At 34.1% G+C, this 8,844-nt stretch overlaps 1 long non-coding RNA gene across 1 annotated transcript; it reads right to left on the minus strand.

The window, feature by feature from the left end:
- Positions 1-2,322: 2,322 nt before the first annotated feature.
- LOC134258550 (uncharacterized) lies at positions 2,323-4,254 on the minus strand. Its single transcript, XR_009990173.1, has 3 exons — positions 4,175-4,254; positions 3,209-3,319; positions 2,323-2,850 (listed from the first exon to the last, which is right to left on the minus strand). It is a non-coding gene; the product is annotated as an uncharacterized LOC134258550 (long non-coding RNA).
- Positions 4,255-8,844: the final 4,590 nt, after the last annotated feature.

Consider the following 8,844-nt stretch of genomic DNA (forward strand, 5'->3'; position numbering starts at 1 on the left):
TGTTCAACTCTTCTGACTGTGATATAAATGGAATAATTGTAGTTTCTTTATGTCATTATTTCAAACGAGACAGTATATATGTGGCCGTGGGGATACATCGACATTTGCATTAGATCATAGATATAAGCCTACATACCGGGTACACCCCTCGTGATATTGTAGCCAACACATTTCTTACAATGTCGTCGCTTCTAAAGTTAATATGAAAATTCCGTATTCGTCCACATTAACTTCATAATATCAAACATTAAACTCTTCATCTATTTCAATTGATATCAAATCCCACATTGATCTTTTTCAAAATCTTATAGAGCTACGTTTGTTTTGAATCGAGGAAATGCGAACCGACATTGTTGACAGAAAGCAGAGACGTATAATAGAGGGACCGCTGACTCTTTCGGAGCACTCTAGATTTTTCACGTCGTTTCAAAAATTCGAGTTCCGAATGGAAAATCATCTTCCGATTTTCGCAGCGCCCTCACCGGGAGGCATAGAAACTATAAACAGTATGGCGTTGCATCATAAGAAGGGGTAGAAAACATCGCTAAAACTTCAATTTTAAGTAAAATTAACTTTTGGCATTAATTGTAGGAGGATTAGATACTTTCGTTTGTATCATGTGTATGACGACAAAGAATTGAAAACAAATTTAAATACAGTAAATAGATGAAATCCATCTAACCCATGTCTCGAGTTGCATTTGTTAAGTCAGTCTTTTAAAAACTATAACACTAAAAATACACTGTGAAATGTATTTTATAGTGTAGGATAACACCAATTATGACGAGCTCATTTGTTTGCAATGTTGATTTTGCAGTTGCATGTATTAATTACTTGGTTTTTAATACCTACATGGGTGTTACAGCTGTGTTGGGTTTCAGGTGGGTGTGTGACAGTATGTTGTTTGTTTTTATACTTTCATTAAATATTTTTTTTTTAATTAAAAATGTTGAAATTAATGTGTTTTAGTGTATTATATTGCTGTATAGAAAAATAAATCTATATCATGTTTTTGATTTTTTTAACTACATTATTTTGGCATTAAAAACAAAATACAGTTAAAAAATACACCATCCTGAAACCAGACTAATATTGTAACATGTAATCTAGTCCAGCAACTCATACATAGTATGATTTACTGGTTTTTAAAACAATGTTTAAGTACTAGACTAGTGCTAATTTTTACATATTTAAAAAATTTAAAATATACACTAGCCCATGATGCTTTCACATAAGTTTCAGCTTTCCTGACCCAGTCACAGGTGCTTGAGGACAGGACCACCCCCCTCCCCTAATATAGACCCCGGGCCTATTAGACTTTTTTCACATAAATTAAATATGGATAACACATTTGTGATATAACCTATCCTATCAATTCAGAAAATTTGATTAAACCAACATTTTATAAAAATTTCTAACCACTCTCTATAGTTGATTTTTATATTTAGAATGTAGGGTAGATTTTATAGAACATTTGTTTTATGTAATTTTTCGATTTGTATATATCGAAAGGGGGCGGGGGTTCCTGTCGTCAAGCACCTGTGGACCCAGTGGTTCCTGAGAAAATTTTAAGTTTTTTCCTATATATTTCCATGTAAAACTTGGATTCTAAATCATGGCCCATTCTACCCCTGGGGTCATAAATTGAATAATTTAGAATCTTCACTACCCCAGATGCTTTCACACAAGTTTTTCTGGCTGTGGTTCTTAAGAAAAAGAATTTTTCCTTTTATATTAAATTCTATGTACAGGGTGTATAACTTGGCTCCCCTATTGTGACCCTGCCCTACCTCCAGGGGGTCATGATTAAATAATATAGAATTTGCACTACCCCAGGATGCTTCCACATAAGTTTCACGTTTTCTGGTCCTGACCAGTGGTTCTTTGACTTGAGAAGAAGATTTTTAAAGTTTTTTTTCCTATATATTTCTATGTAAAACTTTGATTCCTTATAGTGTGGCCCAGCCCAACGCGGGGGGTCATGATTTGAACAATTTAGAATCTACACTAATCCCAAGATGCTTCCACAGTTTTTACTTTCTGGCCCAGTGGTTCTTAAATTTTTTTAGACCCCACCCTACTTTTGTCTCTTCTTGAATATCTCCCTTTGTAGGGATCTTGGCCCTTAATTTTAACAATTCAAACTCCCCTTCACCCAGGGATGCTTTGTACCAAGTTTGGTTAAAATTGACCCAGAGGTACTTGAGAAGAAGTCGAAATTGTGAAAATTTTAGTTGGAGATACAACCGACAAAATGTCATTAGAAAAGCTCACTTTAGCCTAAAAACTAGGTGTTCAAAAAATACAAAAATATGCATTGACTAAGTTTAAGTTAGATTTATTGTCATACATTTAGGCCTTGTACATGTACATGTAGTATATTTTAGTTTATACATGTATGCATCACATAGAAATTTGAAATGTTCATCACACATTTCTTTACTCAGAATTTACAGTCCAAGGAATGGGAAAAAGTTTGGAAAGAAAATTCATTAATTAAATTCTCATGGAAGTCTTAATTTTTTTTTTTTTTTTTTTTTTTCTTTTATACAAATACCATGGAGAGAGATGGCTCAGAAAAAAACATAAAAGTTTCTGATATTATTTCTTATTCATTTGCAGTATTGTTGAAAAACCACACAACATGTCAATGTTTGTTTCAGTGCCGTTTTGAGCATGGCTATATTTTATGCAGCAACACAATTTTTAAGCTTTACAGCTTACTGAACAACTATTTGGTGTCTTTTTCATCCTTAGATCTCACTTAAAACACCCTTATGAAGCAGGTCAAGGTGTTTGGGAAAACAACTTCAGAATCTTGTAGAATCAACCAAGAGAGGTACTGTTACTCTGAAAATATGAAAAAGGCAAAATCAATGAAGAAAAGAATTTAATAGCCCCATGAAATATACCTGTAAAACCGGGGATAATAATTGTTCATTATTTAGTATATTTAAAAAAAAAAAAACTACAAAAGCAGTAAAAAAAAAAGATCAACAATCCCCATGAAACAAGGGCACTGCAAGGCGGAGCATCCCCTCGCAAAGAACATAAAAGATTATCACTCTATAAATCAAGGTAATACATGTATTCGATATTGATCCTGATGCATATTTTGATGTAAATAACACGTTTACAGTCACGTGAAGCAAAATGATACATTATAGAAAACTTATTGTGATATAAATGAGTAAAAATTGCTACTTACTTAATAGATTTATGGTGGTCAGGATAAATTCACCCATAAAAATTTAAGCATTCTTCATTTCCTCTGCTTGCAATCTGTGTCTGTTGTTGAGAAGAGTGATTTCTGACATACCTAGAGATTACATGAACAAGACAAGTGTTCATCTTTACATGATGTAAAAATTTAACATCCTTATTATACATTCTTGGATATACAAAAAAGTAAATAATACATCTCAATACTATGATCAAGTCTTTAAAATGTTAAGAAACTCTCAGGCCCCTATTGTGGGAAGGAATTTCAGTTTTGGGGACAAATATTAGTTGAGCAAATAAAAAAAGGAAAAGAAAAACATAAGAGTTTTAAATAATATTTATTTAAGGGAAACTTTAAAGCAAAAGGATGTTTCTAATGTTTGAATAGCACATACAAGTATTATATTGATGGGGGAAGGGGGGGGGGTCCACAACATACACAGTGTACCCATTTGCTGTTGAAATTGTACACTAAAAGTTGCCCCCCCCCCCCCCCAACCGGCCCCTCCTACACAAAATACTAGTAGTATTTTTCTACAGACAATTTCCTTCCCTTTTTTATTTGCTTGTCTTCAAGTTTTCTTTTCCCAGATAACTTGTCCTACATTTACATACCCCCCCCCCCCTCTTTTAAAACGAAACGACTACGAGCCTGTATACTTGCTAATTTTCCCTCTTTGCTCACCGGTTCCTAAGGGCCTGAGTCTACAATGTTTATGAAGATAAAAGGAGCAACTTTTCAACAAGAGAACATTTTTATTCAGAATTAATAATGTTGTACCGACAACGACATGATGTAAACATCATGATGCATGGTCTCATGTTATACGTGTTATCTTTTTAATTTCTCTTTATAGCTGCAAAAATACATCATAGATATCCACCTTATGTAAATTATTATTGACGTGCAGGCTATAAATAGTAAAATATACAATATATTAGCAATATTTACCCCAAAGTCTGCGATGAAAACACTGCAGCTAATACGACCGGAAGTCTTTCTATGACTCCCGGTGAGGGCGCTGCGAAAACATGAAGATAATTTGGCGGGAAAAAGAGTCAGCGGTCCCTCTATTATACGTCTCTGCAGAAAGTTAGTGAGAAAGTTAAAGTTACGATTTGCTGCAATAGCTAGGATATTCATAAATGAAGATTTCATTACAAGTGAACAATTCTTTTCAATTCTATTACTTACATTGTGTATATGAGGACTACAGTATTCAATTGTCAGATTTATCATGTCTTGCTGCAAATGTATTTGATTCTGTGGAAAACCGTGAAAAAAGGGAGGAAAATAAACATCTCCTATATTTTCAGAGTTGTTCCTCTTTGATCAGTAAGGATCTGAGAACAACATCGATTTTACATTGTAAAAAGTTTATTGTTTCTTTATTGCTGTTTTATTTAATTAAAGAAGGAAAACAATATATATATCGTGTATGCACAAATTATAATGAAGACCATTAATCGGAATTTTATATAGCCAATTGTACATAATGAGAATTTCGGCAATGTAGAAAAAAAAAATGCTGCGCTTTGATCAAAAATACAATTCATTGTATATGAAATGAAATAAACATTAAGGGATTGTATTTTATATCTTGCTTTTTACGGAGTTTAATCGGGTTTATTAAAAAAAAATACTTATTGATTGAGTATGGTACGCACCATTACAGCCAAGACCCTTATCCCAATTTTCTTTCATAATTGATATACATCGGGATCGTTTTACTCGTCGCTTTGACGCTTTATTTTTTACGTTAATCGCAAGAGTTATCTCCCCCAGTGTGTTGTACGTCTTTCAACCTTTGAAGTTGATGCTAGGGGTTTCATTCTTCAATGGTTTATTTATAGTGACAAGATGTTGCCTTGGATATAAATATTTAATGCCCCCATAAACAAAGTTTCGGAGGAATATAGTTTCTGTCGTGTCTGTATGTCTCTCGGTTTGTTTGCCCGCAAAAACTTTAACCTTGCCCATGTAACGTTTGATGTAGGAGAGCTATGACTTTCATTTTTACATGTTGTTCCTTGACGCTAAACCTTTCTTTGGATACCGTCACATTTGACTTTGGAGTTTGACCCACTGTTGTACAAAAATTCCAAGCTTTTACATTGGCCATATTTTTTGGCACAGTGGACACGAGGACATTTATATCTATGGTAAAACCTCTCATTGGATACTAACAAAGTTGACCTTAACCTTGGAGATTAAATAGTAATAACAAAATACTTAAACCTTGGCCACAACTTTGGAACGGTAAAAGAAAAGGGCTTTCATCCTTCACATTTGTAATCCTTGTGAGAAGACCCTTCATAGGAAACCAATAACTTTTACCTTTTGACCTTGACCTTGGAGTTTGACCTACTTTTAATAAGAAAACCTTGACCATATTAATACCCCTGCTTGAAAAGCGGGAGGGTATATAGTAATCGTTAATTCCGTCCGTCCGTCTGTTTCACATTGGGGTACCCATCTCCTATCCGCAACTCCTCGAATACCACTTAGTGAAATTTAATGAAACTTACACAGAATCTTTATTACATATTGCCATTGTGCACCTCCTATTTTACTTTTTGATTGCGTGGACCCTGCGGTCCACGCAGTTAATATTTAAGCGAAGTTAAACCGGATGCCCTGGGCAAACGACAGGCTACGCATACGCGAGAATGCTAGAAAGTTCGCACCTTAGGTAACTTGCCCGTATAATAATTCGCCCTTTTTGAATTTAAATATACCATTCATTGGCTAATCGCGCTTATAATTCTGCATTTACATATTCATTGGCGGATCCGATTTTCTCTCTTTAACATATACATTTATATACAAACTAAACATTGATTCTATGGTACAAGCAGTTTAAGAAGTTATAAATAGATATGTGTAACTTAACTATCTGAATGAAAAAACGTCATTCAACGAATAGAGAATCAGATAGCTTTTAAATAATACAGCAAGTTTTCGCCGTCATTAATTTTGTGCTTCAGCAAACAAAATATCGTTTGATATTGCTCTGTAGCAACGGCTTTTAATGTTAGGGGATGGGGGTGGGGGGTGGGGGGGGGGGGCTCCGACAATTAAAGTTGCGTACTACAGAGCTTTGCTTCTCGTAAACCATCAGATCTGTATTTTTCATGATAAAGGATTTCTTCCGTATAAATCCAGATTAGATGTCAAGTCCAAGTCAGTATTGAGTTACACGTAGCAGAATAACCCAATTTTTTAAACTGACAAACCTATAGGACGCTAATCGGAGATAAAAAGTTCACAATTTTGCTTTGAGATTACAATCAGTTTTATGTAGGCAGATCATTGTACAAAAAGTGAACAAACCTACATGAATATTCCCTACACCTTGAATTTTAGTCAGAAAAAAAAACATGCATATGGTCCACGTATTGCAGTCCTTTTTTAAAGGACAGCAACTTGTCTGACATATATTTTAGGTTTTTTTTCAGAGCAAAACATGGACACTGCCATTTTATTCAGATGGGAGGCGGGGGGTATCATTTAGTGAGCTCATTGCTCACAGTACCTCTAGTTATAATCTAGTTAATGCTATATGGCATGTGTCGGCAACCGGAAACCTCCATAAGGCGCTACCTATCGACAACAGAAACTTCAACAAAGCCTCTACCAATGATTTGTTTCTAACACATATAACATATGTTAAATAAAATCAAGACTATCAAAACAACGTAATCTTTCGGTTTTTAATTTTTATCTGATTTTGTTTGTCAATGAAATAAATTTATTGTCGTATTTTAAAATTTTATTATAGGAGCATTTGGTGTCGAGATTAAATTTCTGTGACGTCAGCTGATGGCGATCGGGCCCTGTGACGAAATTTGAAGTCAGCATGAAGTTTAGCTGATAACATTATCAACGCATTGGATTTAAACTTAAGGAAGAAATATATAGCGAGAAATATCATATTTGAACCCAATGCTACACGAAAACCAGTAGGCATATCCGATGTATGTGTTAAATTGAAGCCTGAATTGAACAGGGGTCAAAATGGCGTTGCACACCTTGTGTATCTAAACTGTACATAGAGGGGTAGAATGTTTCGATATTTGGCTAATTTAGAGACTTACTGATAAAAATTCAGGTGCCTGTGATTAATTATAAGGCACCCCTCATGAACAATAAATATTTGATCGAATTATGCTACTGGCACAGAAAGGACGGGTTAATTACTGGCTTAAGGGGTTGAAGGTTATTACAGACGGCAAAACATCGGAGAATCTCTCGATCGAGTTTCATTTTCCTTGCCAAAATATTTAGCCATCCCTTTAATTAACTTAAGTAATACTAGTACATGAAGAAAGCTTTATATATAAAAAAAAAAAACTGAATACATCTGCAGGGTTCTCCATCATTTCAAATTTTACTGTGTTGCAGAGTTTACGTGAAGTACTAAAATTTCGCGCTATTTTCGAGATCAAATTCGCAACTGAATTACTTTTCATTAAACTTGTATAGGAAGATATGCGCACACTTTTTAAAATAAATCACTATTTCCATGTACACATATTTTCGTCATACATATTGATAAAAGTAAAAACACGTGCTATGAAAAGCAGGAGAAATTCTGATCGATACAATCAAACTAATTACCACTTTTGAAAGTAAATTTGTTGTACTTTTTTTTTTATCAAATTACCGAATTGCAAAGGGAAACTTCAGGACAGGATGATATTCTTACGAGTTCCTTAAAAATGTGTCGCATGCATAAAATTTTAATCGTTACTGTGTCGTAGAAAATTTTGCTGTGTCGGGAGCAACACAGTTAAACAGCTCATGGAGAACCCTGCAGCTGTAAGCTGTACAGTTATAGATTACTTCCATAATGAAACGTTTGTTTTCTTTTCCTTTTTTTCAATTGAAATTATTTAAAAGATGATCAAATCTTTGTTTCCAGGGATAAATTCTGTACTCAGTCTAATCATTACAAACGATTATAAACGTCACATTATTTAAATATTTGCCAAATATATATGTTCGTTTATATATATCGTGCTTATAAGACTCTGTTTTGAATTATTGTCATGTAACATTTACTAATTCGAACATTTATTGTATTTAAAGTCAACAGTGTACATTTCTTAAAACTTTATTATCTTGTTTACTTGTCTTTCTTCCTGTGAGAGAAATAGTTCATTATATTAATAAACAGATGAAATCAGTATCTGTATCAAAATACAGAATGAATAGTGATCGGTCTCAAATTTAAAACTGATCCTTGAAAGTTCCTGTGCCTAGGAGAAGTAAGCATCCCCAATAACAGGTCACACCTGCTGACCCGCAGTGAGCCTACGAAACTGAAGCCCTCTGAAATTAAATTAATTTACTAATTCTCTGCTCGTCCATCCGTTATTCTCAGACTAGCCAGCTAAAGATCTATGTACAGAACTCCAAATAAATTAATCTTAAGAATTTGAATTATCTATTACCGTCTTCCTTGGAAGACGGTATTGTATAGTTGAAGTTTTTTAAAGTCGTCGGACTATGCACGTCCTCCCTTTTGTGATTGGCAGAAATTGCATGATGAGAAAATTTTCAATTATTTCATTGGTTGAAACGCTGTTCAAGGCAATTTCTATATATATTTTATCCCC

The sequence above is a fragment of the Saccostrea cucullata genome, unplaced genomic scaffold, assembly GCF_032062105.1.
Source record: "Saccostrea cucullata isolate Sc308-1 unplaced genomic scaffold, CSIRO_AGI_Scuc_v1 ctg13104, whole genome shotgun sequence".
NCBI classification, from domain to species: domain Eukaryota; kingdom Metazoa; phylum Mollusca; class Bivalvia; order Ostreida; family Ostreidae; genus Saccostrea; species Saccostrea cuccullata.